Genomic DNA, 12,632 nt, shown 5'->3' with positions numbered 1-12,632 from the left:
GGGTAAGAACAAAATTGCTGAACTGATCAATTCTAGGCAAACGGATATATGTTTAACATATGGCAATATCTAAGAAAAAACTTCAATTGCCCTGATTTTGTACAGTCATTTCTGATAAAAATCGTGGGCTGAACCATATGTATTGCGCGCTTAACCTCCCAGCTAAGTTGTTTCCTTGTAAATTGCAATGGAAAATGGCAAATTTGGAAAATTCAGCAATGGAATCAGCACGGAAGATATATTGATGATATTGCTAATATGAATACATATATCTCTTTGTCAGTTAAGAATATTTTACAATAAGATTTTGATATCAGAGAAATATAACTTTTTTTTCAGGAAATGTGTGAGTTGTACTTTATTTCTATAAACTTGTTTAAATGCCTGACCCTCAAGCAAACAATAGCTAGACAAAAAGAATAGTTGCTTCTATTTCTGGTTTATTTTAACAACACCATATTCAGGGTATATCACTGCAAATAAAAGAGATATCTAAATCGTCTCTTGTGTCATATATTTTAGAACTGAAATGTTAACTGTCGTAAAATTTGAAGTTAAGGTCTAAACAAACGACGCAGAGAAATTGACTGTTCTACTTTCCTATAATGCATGGGACAAACACATTAATAAAACATCAAGTACAAGAAACAAACTGCCTAAAATGAAGTTGAGTTTAAATCGTATCAAACAATATGGCTTAAATCTTAAACTTTCGTATACTTTATTCAGCCAATAACAATTTTTTTAAGCTGAAATCAAGATATACAGCTTTGTCAAATAAGGGCTGGGGTCACTTTGTCTAAAAATGCTTCTAACATATATTTTGCGATGGAATATTTAACAATAATGCGCAACGTAAACAATGAAACTATGGCATCAAACATAAATTTGACGTTGTTCAGGTTGTAAGATATCGATTTCGTAAACCGGTAGAAAGATTCTAAAGAAAAGAAATATTAAGACGATTTACTGGAAGAAGTAACGCAAAGTTTACATATACCGGACAACGACAATGAACAAACAAAACATTTCAAAGGAAATATTGCGATGTTATGTAATATTAAGATCGTATTGTCTTGGTCTTAAAATACTACGACTGATAAAATATAATTATCTTAATATTTAAAAACAATAAGTCTCTTCTTAAATGTAAAAATGTCCATGAGATATTAATCAAGAGTCTGGCGTAAATAAAATGAATGTAATCAAGGGACAAAGACCAGACATGGAAAACAGAAAGACACAACGAAAACATTATATAACGAACATAATACATACAAAGTAACAAAAGTAAATGGGCAACTTCATACATAAAAACTTGAAGCATGCACCAGGCGCACGGGTATGGTAAGCGTCCTCTGCTTTTTAGTAACACCCACCGCTCATAAAAAGTCAAGTCTACAGTAGACAAAAGAGGAGGAAAACTGTAACAACTTGAATAAATCATTGTTGGTGGTGTAGATGGATACACTTATTAAATGTCAACATATTTACAAAATGATGATCATGGTGTCATCCAGATCTAAAGTTATATTTTAAGATATGAAATTCAAATAAAAAAGTGCAAATTAGATAAAGCCCATGTGGTTGATATATCCGCAAAAAGTTTAAAAGATAAAAGGTCAAACTTAAACCGAGTGGTTATACAGAAAGTTACCATGTAATAACATCCAGGTCCTAAATTTTACGCCATACAAAGTTTTAAACGTAAATTAGATAGTGGTAGGGTTTTATGTGTTTTTTTTACAATCTTACAATACAATATAAAGCAAGTTTTTTAATATTACATCAAATCAAATAAATATCTCCCGAAACAAAACAAGTTGATATCGACAAAGGATAAGTTAAAGAAAAGGCTTATGAAATTGCGAACTTTTAACTGTAAGCTCTTAGATTAAATAGAAATTTGTTTCCAACCTTGTCTTAAATTGTTGCCAAGAATTAAATAAATATTCAGAAATATATGTTGGAATAATAGCCGCATGTTGTTAGTACAAAAATAAAGAACGAATATGATATTTTTTTTTGTAAGGCTTACCTAAGCATTGTTAAGATGGTAAACATTTATATTTCTCTATCATCTTCATTGTGATATTGATCGAGTAACAACACTTGACACATGCAAACCAAAAATGCAGTATACGATAGTTTCTGCTGGACAGCTTCGAGGCACGCACATTAAATCTTTCTCAATTGATGAATTACTAAATTAAACTTCTTGTCCACACATTCAACATTGCGCTTTCTGGCTTCAACTCCGAAAGGAATTTCATGAATGCGTATTCATTTAGGCCCATCACGATGTAGAAGGAATTACTAAACCCGCTTCGAACAGAATAACACTTTTTTTTCTTCATTTTTGTGGATTTTGTTTTAATCTACACTTTTACTATTAACAGCGCTGTCGTTATTTTTGGTCGCGTGTCTTCTTGTCATATTTGATTTCCCTGATAAATGACAAATCTGCAATAAAGATAAATTTATGACATATTCGAAATCGAATAAGAGCAAAGCACTCCATAACATAGACTAATTTCGTACGTACTATATACAGTTGGCACATTTCTTACCACTCTTCGATTCTGTGAGAGTTTGCTCTCATTGAAAAGTTCTAAACAGTCAGAAACTGTTCTAAATCGCGACACATCTTGCCAGAATCTGTCGGGGGTTTAAATAAACTATGTCGTAATCTGTCATGGGTCTTGAAACTCTCTAATTAGAAACTGTTATGTTTGACATCAATCTGTCAATCTGTATAACATCACCTAGCCAGTAATATTCAACTTCTAAATTGCGTTGATTAGAAAAGTTTCTGACATATTTTCAAAGGGTATGGTGAGAAGGAAGCTTTGTTATATTTTTACTTATTCTAGTTAGCTGATACCCTATTTTTCAATTAATGTACAACATCCAGTACCAACAGACAATATTGGTACGACCCTTGCCACATCTACCGTACCAGGCGCTACGTCACTTGAAAGTGTTCTTACTCATATATTTGCAAAAACATGTCAAATTAAAATGATTCTGACTGAAATATATTTGTCACAGTCATCCAAATGATAGTAATATTTAAACCAAATACATTGTATACCACAATTTAAGATCCTTATTGAAATCATAAGTGCTCGCACTCAAAGATTCTGTAAAAAACATGTCAATTATTATAATTGTTATTGCAGTATATAAGTGTCAGTCACCTATATAAAAGGTACAATAAAACATTGACATTTTATCCAATGGGCTTCGACTTATGGAAATTACAAATGCTTTGCATGAAAATGTCGAATGTATAGTAATTTGGACTGAAGTATATGTGTCACACGCAACCAAATGAAAATAAGATTGATATTTCATACAATAATTGTGTACTCTTATTAAAATTTAAAGTGTTTAGCCTCATATATTTTATATATGTAAGAGCTTTATCGGGAATAAGTGTTCATACTCGTACAATTTGCAAGAAAAAAGTGTAATTTGTAAAGAATTATGACTGAAATGTATGTGTCGCAGTCATGAGCACTCACATGATAGTGAAATAAAAAAAAAATGAACCATTATATTCAATTATTTTAGACGTAATGGAAATTATAAGTGCTTGCGCTGATGCATTTTACAAGAAAATGCCATTCTCATAGAGTTTTGACTGAAATATATGTGTTGTAGTCACCCACATATTAGTTAAACTTAAAACAAAGTAACATTTTATTAAATAATTGTAGACCCTTATGAAAATTAAAAGTGCTCGTACACATACATTTTGCAAACATATGTATTTTTAGAATTTTGACTGTCACAAATATGTACCAATTACCAGCATGATACTTACATTGAACACTTTTACAGTGAGATAAGACCCTTTTGAAAATTGAAAAGTGCTCACACCCATACATTTTGCAAGAACATGTCATATCTAAAGTATTTTGACTAGAATATATATGTCATAGTCACCCACATGATAGCTATATCAAACCATCAGACAAAAAGTCGAATTAATTCAATATTAATTTTAATGATTCATTGCTTTTAAGTATTAAAATAGTCCATCAGACATCAGACAGAAAAATTCAACTATTTAGTACTGTTTCCATTATTTTTTAACCAGACTTCCTGTTCTAATATAGACTGAACTAGTATCAATAACTGTCCAGTGGTATGACAGTTTGGAACAGCTTTTCGTTTTCCTTTGTCGTGACCCAGGACAGTTTCTGTCAGGATCGGTCAGACTCTGTAAGGAATTTTTTTCTATTTGCTGTCATGGACCTTTTTTTTTTTGTCTGACAGATTGTGGCAGATTTCCAGAGTAGGTAGAAGGGATCGCTACTGTATATTTGTCAATCATGATTTACCGTTAACAGCCGAATAACTTATAATTATTAATAATATGTTTATATATGACTCTAAACTTATCAGCGAAACAATTTCTCTGGTTAATAAGTGATATTAACTGATCTGTGATAGATCAACAACTAGTGCCAGATTTCGTTTGCAGAATGTCGATAACTCTTTTTTTTTATTTTAAATTTCTTTGAGACGAATGAAAAGAAGGAATTATAAATTCTAAAAACTCATTCTTCAATTTCAAATAGAATAAATTATACTACAAAAGTGTTTATCCAATTCCAAGCCGGCCTTTCAAATACATTGGGATGAATAAATTTCTGTTTGAGTTTCCCACCATTTAATATTTTCTTAGTTTTCAATGCATTTCATATATGCCGCCGCTTTTTTACAGAAACTGTTTGACAGTTGAACAAATGATCTGAAACTATTAACTTATTAATAAATGATCGTAAACTTGGTACTTTATATGACGATTGTGTATGAGTGCATTAATAACTGTAATAAAACTGTTTAATTAGCAATAACTTATCTTTAATAAGTTCCAAATTTCCTGTTCCTCAACCAACCAATCTAAAAATAAAAGTTATTCACAGTGTAAATACGTTTTTTTGTTTCTTGTTATTAAATTTACATTGCCGACAATCCAAAATAGTTCACTCCACATCGGTATTGATTAAGTACATTAACTACATCGATAGATAACCGATCATTTATATCTTTTTTTCCTTTAAAAGGCACCTAATTGAATAGTGTTGAATAGATTTCCTTCATATGTTTTCAATATGAAACATGTAAAACAAAATATTTGGAAGTCTATACTTCAGCATTCACATTTACATTTCTAAATTAACTATCAAATATAATGCATTCTTTAATAATAATTATAAAACAAAACACATGACGAAAATTTAATAGTTATTTTAAATACTTCTATTTTCTTAATAATATGCAATATGTTCATTTTCTTTTGAAACATACTGGTTACAATCGATATTGTTTACAGTTTACAGTATTGGCTCATTAAAAAATACTTCAAATGACTGATTCTTTGCTCTCTTTGCATGAATTTAATTATTAACAGCTCTACAATTTTCAAAAAAGATCGATAACCAGGTATTGCAACAGTTTTGTTCTAAATATTTTTGATTCTTTAATAACCAAAATATGATCAGGAATGCCGAAGAACGCCTAGATGTAACGAATGTGCGGAAATTTTTCTGTGCACTAGTTAAATCTTTATTCGTTGTTGGCACGAATGATCATATTCTTGTCATTAACGATAACCAATTATTATCATATTAATCGTTGCTATTTTCAACAGGAATTTAAAATTGTGTGAGCGGCGGATTGATATTTGTGACATGTTGACGTGAGAAAGTGCGAGTGTAAAATTAACGAATTAATTACACAGTGTGAATTTTAGATTTTGTTTTTCACTGGGAACATTCTGCAAATCACTGCAACCTATATAATAAAACAGATAGATTCAACATCCAGTCGTGTAATAAAATATGTTAATCAAATAGTATACTTACTACATCCGTGTGGAAGTTATGATGGTAAGTGAAGGTCTTGTAATATTTTCCTGTTATCCGCTTAATTGAATATGGTCCTTTTAAAATTGAACCTCTGTTAGTTAGGTGTATTGGATTTTTCCTTGACCAATCATACTGTTGCCACGCCTACATAACCTCTACCAAGTAACGACCGATTAAAGTTCATTTCTTTGATCTAAAAGTAAAAAAAAAATGAAATGAGAATGTTGTCGTTTTAATGATCCTGTATATTGTTTCAAACACAGGACCTAACTATACTACACATTTAAATGTGTTTGTAATGTGTATTATCAGCCATGCATTTAATACAAATCACACTGATATAATAAAGTTTCCCGTAAAAAGTTAATAATTGTTTCCTCAGGCAAAGCTTACAAAGTGCTACTTTACGTCTGCGTTTTATTTTCTGTTTGCATGGAATTCCATTGTTCATGTATTGATTATTCAACAGTTAATCTAAATAACGTGTTGTTTGAAATGTTAATAATACAGACTAAATTGCAATACTGTGAACATGATTTTGTTTATACATGTTTTTTTTTCGATTTATATCTAGACTTTATATCACAATAGTTGTGTAAAACGTTCATGATGATAAATATACTTATAGATTATATTTGATAAATAAATTATTATTCTTTTCAATAAAAAACTGCTTTTCATTGGAAATAACCACTAATCATTTCTTGATAACCAATTATTACATACAAGGTAAGTAATTTAAATTGAACATATAGCAAGATATGGGTTGTTTTTAAACCATGACTCAAAGCCAAGGTGCAGTGCAGTCTAAAACCTTTCAAAAACAATATAAAAACTTACCCTATTGAAGGCAGTATTCTTAAAGTTGAACTTTTTTGTGTTACTTAATTCGTTTTAAGAAGAATTACATTACATACTGTAGTTGTCATTTATATTATTGATAGTAAATATATATGTAAACAAGTTAGAGTTTGTGACACTCATTTGAAATAAAATAACCAGAACATTACTAAAACATATTTTATACCAAATAGTCATAAATGTGTTCTTTTGGTTACGTTTTAAATAAAATGATGAAATTTGTGCCACCCACGTTACAATCGCGGTATATGTTGCGTGCATTAGATACATTTCAGACTGTTAGATTAAATAATACAGAAACAAGCTTAAGACACGCTAGAGAGATAATGTATAAGCAGACGCTAAACGACAGTTTAGAACACACCCACCATCAGATAGACTCAGAAGTAATGATAAAGAGATACGTTATAAAACGTTTTATAGCCAATGTTTATTATCAGAGGTAGACGTAGAACATAATAGCAGTGATAAGACCTACACTGCTACCACTCTCTCTAAAGAAGAGATTGTGGAAAACCATAAATATGTGCTATCCTCTTTTGGTCTCTCTACCAAGGACGATGATTGTGATTTACCGTCTATGTACTGGATTCCTAAACTTCACAAGAATCCATACACACAACGTTTCATAGCTGGATCTGCAAAATGCACCACCAAAGCTCTTTCAAAACTTTTAACTTCTATACTCACAACTGTCAAAGAGGGTCTACAGTCCTACCACAACACTTGTTACTCCAGTAGTGGTATTAATTCAATGTGGATCTTGAAAAATTCAAAAGATCTTTTGGAAACAATCAGTTCAAGACTATTATCTGAATAAAATAGCATTAAAACCTATGATTTTTCAACACTGTATACTTCTATTCCCCATACTCAGTTAAAATTTCGACTTAAAACATTATACACTGTTGTTTTTTTTTTCAAAAAAAAAAATGGTACACATAGATACAAATATATAGTTCTTGGTAGAGATTCCTCATACTTTGTAAGAAATAATTCAAAATCATCTTCTAAATATACAGAGGAAGATATAATAGTCTTGAACTGATTGTCTCCAATAGTTCTTTCGAATTTTTCAGGATTTTTTCGAATTTTGTTAAACAATCCTAATTTCGGGGATTTTATACATCATATCTACCCAGACGAACTTCAGATAAAAGATACTACAGAGACTGTAAGGTCAGCCTCATATTTTGATCTACACCTAGAATTCGATAGTAAAGGAAAACTATTGACTTTACGACAAACGAGATGACTTTTCAGTCAAAATTGTTAACTTTCTTTTCATCTGTGGCAACATCCGTTCAGCACCTGCGTATTGAGTGTTCATATCACATACCACTGTGACATCTATGGCAACACCGCCTCGAAGTCCAGCCCATGTACCTTACTGTAGAGTCCTTGAACCGATCCGCGCAACAATTTAACGGATCGATGACCGTTGACTGATTGATCGCTGACCGATCAATGACCGGTGACCGATCTGATCGCAGTTTTGTTGAAATATATGTAAAATAAAAATATAAATTGATGTTTAAATCTATTACATTGTGTAAATATGCGTAAAATTGACAAAGAAAACAATAAAAACCGTAAAATACAGTGACTGCTCCATGGTCACGTGATGAGATCAGCGGTTTAATGGATCGGTTTGACGGATCGATGACTAACCGTAAACTGATCGATGACCGATCGAAATTTTTGTTGCACGGATCAGTTCAGGTACTGTAATTCTTTTGATTATTATTATTTCTTCCGTAACTTCTTAAAGTGGATTTGGCAGAAAGAGTATGCGACACATTATTACGACACTTTAGACTAGGACTATGCGTAACGGAGTTGCTGGGAAATATAATGTTAGGTCTAATGGAACACTTCTAGCGTTTACATTACTTTACATGTTGAGAAAGTAATTTTCATTGTTGGACAAATTACATCTAAATTTGCATACCATTGCGAGGCTTGGAAAATAAGGTTTCCAAAATTAGTATGCTAATGGTACAGTGATTGTACAAATTCTTCACAAAATTTATTTGAATAAATAAAACTGAAAATACACAATGTTACCTTTTCTGCTAGCTGACAGCATGGAGGCAAATTACTCACACATGTAAACAATATTCATACAATTTTGTAGTTAATTATATATATGATTTTAAAGTACTTATTCTAAGCTTTATTTTGACTACTTTTAACCATAATACACACAGTGAGTTTTTGGTACTATATAGGGAGGGGGGTAGCCGTTCGACCCGGAAGTGGTTAGTGAGACCTTAACGCGCCTTGAGTTATCTCCCTTAACACCGATTTGTTTTTTGTTCGTTTGCTTTTTGTTTTTGTTTTTGTTTTTTGTTTTTTGTTTTGCATCTATAGGAAAAAACGATATAGATAAAGAAAAACTGAAAAATGCCTAATGTGTGTATGGTACTTGGCCGACAAAATTGTCCTGTTGGTCAAAGCTTTTCAAACTATTCCTTGTATGAGTTATTTAATTCTAACCGAAATCTCTTTCCGTCATTTTTGTTTTATTTTGAAAACCGTAAAGCTTAGAAACATAAGACTTCCAACATTCATCCTAGGTCACATATGGAGTTTCCAAAAATGTATCACTCGATGACATACGGCGACCTAAAGTCTAGTTATGGACTCTCCTTAAAAACCGTAATAGATAGAAGCAAACATGACATGGGAAAAATACTCGTCTTGTCAAGTTCTACAATAATTCTATGATCACAAAACCCTCCGACCAACTATAAGTGATTTATCGCCCATAAATTGATTTTTGAGTAAAACTTTTACAAATTCAGAGCAAAAACCATAAGAGATAGACGGGTAATGTAAATGGCAAATTGTTTAGGACAAGGAACTCTACAAGAAAAGTAAGGGCTTTATTCAGTATGCTCAATGCTGTATGAGTTATTGGCCAAAATGTTTAACTACTCATTACTCATTAATAATAAGAAATGCTCCTTTATTTATTTAATTATCAGTTTCTTTATTTTTTTCTCTTAATATAAAGGCAAGAAAAATAATTGTTTAAGCCCACATATTTGGACTGGCCGTGCGATACATGAAAGTGGTAGTCAAGCTTGTTAAAAAATCTTAGTAACTACACTTTAAATTTGCACTTAGAAATAAATCTAATTTACAGGAGGTAACTTGTTTACCTAACAATACTAGATATGCACGTGTTATCCCTTGACAGCAAATACTGAACACTCTTAGCGCACTCTTAGCACCACTAAATTGATTTGAGTGACGCTAACGGATTTACTGAAATTACTCTTGACAACTCTTAACGACAGATATTTAATGTGCACTGAATCGCTACTGAAAATATAGAAACTTTTTAACGTATTGTTAAGAGTTTTCAGTAGATGTTAAGTAGGACATGACCGATTCAGTAAACAAATATGCTACTAGCGATGAACTGTGACACTCCAGCAGCATAATATTTTGTCTCCACAACCAACTGTTAAGCACATGAATAATATTAATATTTTGACAGCTACTTCTTGCCCCATTGGCAAGCATTTATTGAAATTATTCCAAGTAAATGATAATTGGCTGGGATTATACGAAAAACATCTTCTATATCACATTTTGCGAGTTTATTCAAAGCGGCCATGATGTTGTACAAGATTGACAACTACATCAACACTGTCATATTGAACTGTACAGTTCTCTCCGGGAATTAAGGAGTATACTGAACTATCTCTGGGAAAGGAAAGGTCATGAATAAGCTGAAATTGTCCAGGAACACTACATTTGGGAAGGGGTTTAAGACAGGGCCCACAATACTCTCGCAGGATAGTTAAGGCACATCGGGGTACTATTTTGATAGAAAATCGTTTTTTTTTTTTTTTTTTAAATGCAATATCTCTGCATAATTATTTTTGTACGGTATTTTGTGTGTAGTGGTTTTTATTTCAGAGTGTATCAAGAAACATTTGCAAAACCAATTGTCCACGAAAACACCCATTAAGGTATTGTCACGTGACTTTTTGCGCTAGCGTAACTCATTAAGAAGTTAAAAATACAAGTTTTTCCACTGAACGGATTTTCTCGAACTTTTACACATGTTTAATTGAAAGCCCAACCTTCATGTTTATCGGTGCTCGCTTCAGGAAATAGTATGCATAATTAAAATATCCCCATTAATTTACCGGTAATTGATTAATTGATAACTTTTTGCATTAACATTATCAATTTTCCACGATTCTAAAAAAAATATCTCTTGCAAGCATCTGTTTTCATACACATTGCCTTCTAATTCAATCATTCCCCAAAATAAATTCATATCGTTCCATTGGAACAACTAGTAATTTTTTGTAATTCATCACGTAATTTGGGCAGTTCAAGCGCACTGCCGTTACTTTCAAGCGCTCAGGTGATTTTAACTGAATTATTTTGAAATCGGACCCGGAATGTTTTTCCGTATGGAAAGCGGGAAATATGAATAAAAAAAAACTAATTGTAAATTTTATCCCTTACTCCAAGATAGCTAGTTTTGCTTTGTTTCAAATAAAAAAATACGTTTTTCAACTGTTTCATAATTTACAAGTGTAATTCTATTAAATGAACTAGCAATTTCCTGTTTCCCATATACAACTGTATATATTGTAACCAACGTATCCGCAGTCGTATTTATCATGCATTTTGGACCTACTTTAATTTAGAAGCTGCCACACAAAATAATGGACTAAAAAGCGTTTCACCTACCTTGTTTACTTGTTGATCTGCAGAATATTTATCTCCAGTAAAGGCAGGTGCATTTGACACAGACATGACATACCATTGTGCATAAACGATTGAACCAAGGATTTTGTGAACATACATACAAAACATTTCAATGTGTTCGTGATTTTTTTTTATTCAATGTGTGTGACTTCATGATGCATTGTATATAATAAAAAAATAGGATATTCATGCTACTTTTTTTCTCAACATCTTAAGCATTTTTGTGGTCAAAATCTAACTTTTCCTATTACTTGCAGTTCTACATTTTTTTTTTTTTTTTTTTTTTTTGACTTATAAAATAAATAACATAAATATTAAGTTAAGTGTAAACTTGTACACCTTTTGTATCTTGTTTCTTTTTTGTGTTTTAAGGGGCATCAGCTGCAAGAACATCAGAAGACATGTCTGCCATTTCGTTTTCAAGATTTTAAAACGCTAAGGAATATATCAATTTCATTTTCATTGGTCCATATATTGTATGAAATTATGAATATTTGCAACTTTGCTAAAGTTATTCTTGCCAGATCGACCGAAGATGGCAATGCTATTGAAAAATTCAACAATTTCCCAGAATCAGTTCAATCAAAAATAACATTAGAAAAAAAAAGAGGAAAAGTTTATTGAGGCAAAATACAACAACTACACATCAATAACTCAGAGACATGAAAATTACAGTATCTTCATGAAAAATTACAAGAATCTAAATATTGAATCATATGATACTTTCACAAATATGTTAAAAAAGGTTCAAAAGTATGTAACTGAAAGCAAATATTTCATTAACAACAGCAAACATGGAGAAAAAAAGGAATTCACAGACTACCTCTGTCTAAACAATTGGCTGCACCTTCCTGAAGCTGACCAAAAACAACACACTATAGACAACTGCATCCAGTGCATGACAGTTCATGCTAGCTCTCCCTCTCTACACAAAAGATTTTCAAATGCTTCCATTCTTGTACAATCTGGTTCCATGCTATTGAAAAATATTGAAAATTTAACACCACCTAACACAAAACCATCTCAGAAAAAAGGACAGAAAGCAGTTGAAACAATGATGAAGGTTCTACAACCAGTTGTTGAGAGGAAGTATGATACTAATTTCAAAAATGCTGTAGCAGAATCCTTGTCCCTTCAACCAAAAGAAAC

At 31.6% G+C, this 12,632-nt stretch overlaps 1 long non-coding RNA gene across 1 annotated transcript; it reads right to left on the bottom strand.

Annotated features, from left to right (window-relative positions):
• Positions 1 to 328: 328 nt before the first annotated feature.
• LOC148603997 (uncharacterized) lies at positions 329 to 6,130 on the bottom strand. Its single transcript, XR_015916430.1, has 3 exons — positions 5,880 to 6,130; positions 2,039 to 4,914; positions 329 to 1,398 (listed from the first exon to the last, which is right to left on the bottom strand). It is a non-coding gene; the product is annotated as an uncharacterized LOC148603997 (long non-coding RNA).
• Positions 6,131 to 12,632: the final 6,502 nt, after the last annotated feature.

The sequence above is a fragment of the Perna viridis genome, chromosome 11 (genome assembly GCF_037379345.1).
Source record: "Perna viridis isolate PV_CMFRI_1.1 ecotype Kerala chromosome 11, ASM3737934v1, whole genome shotgun sequence".
NCBI classification, from domain to species: domain Eukaryota; kingdom Metazoa; phylum Mollusca; class Bivalvia; order Mytilida; family Mytilidae; genus Perna; species Perna viridis.
Note: the sequence above shows the minus strand (reverse complement) of the source record. Positions and strands in the feature narration are given on the sequence as shown.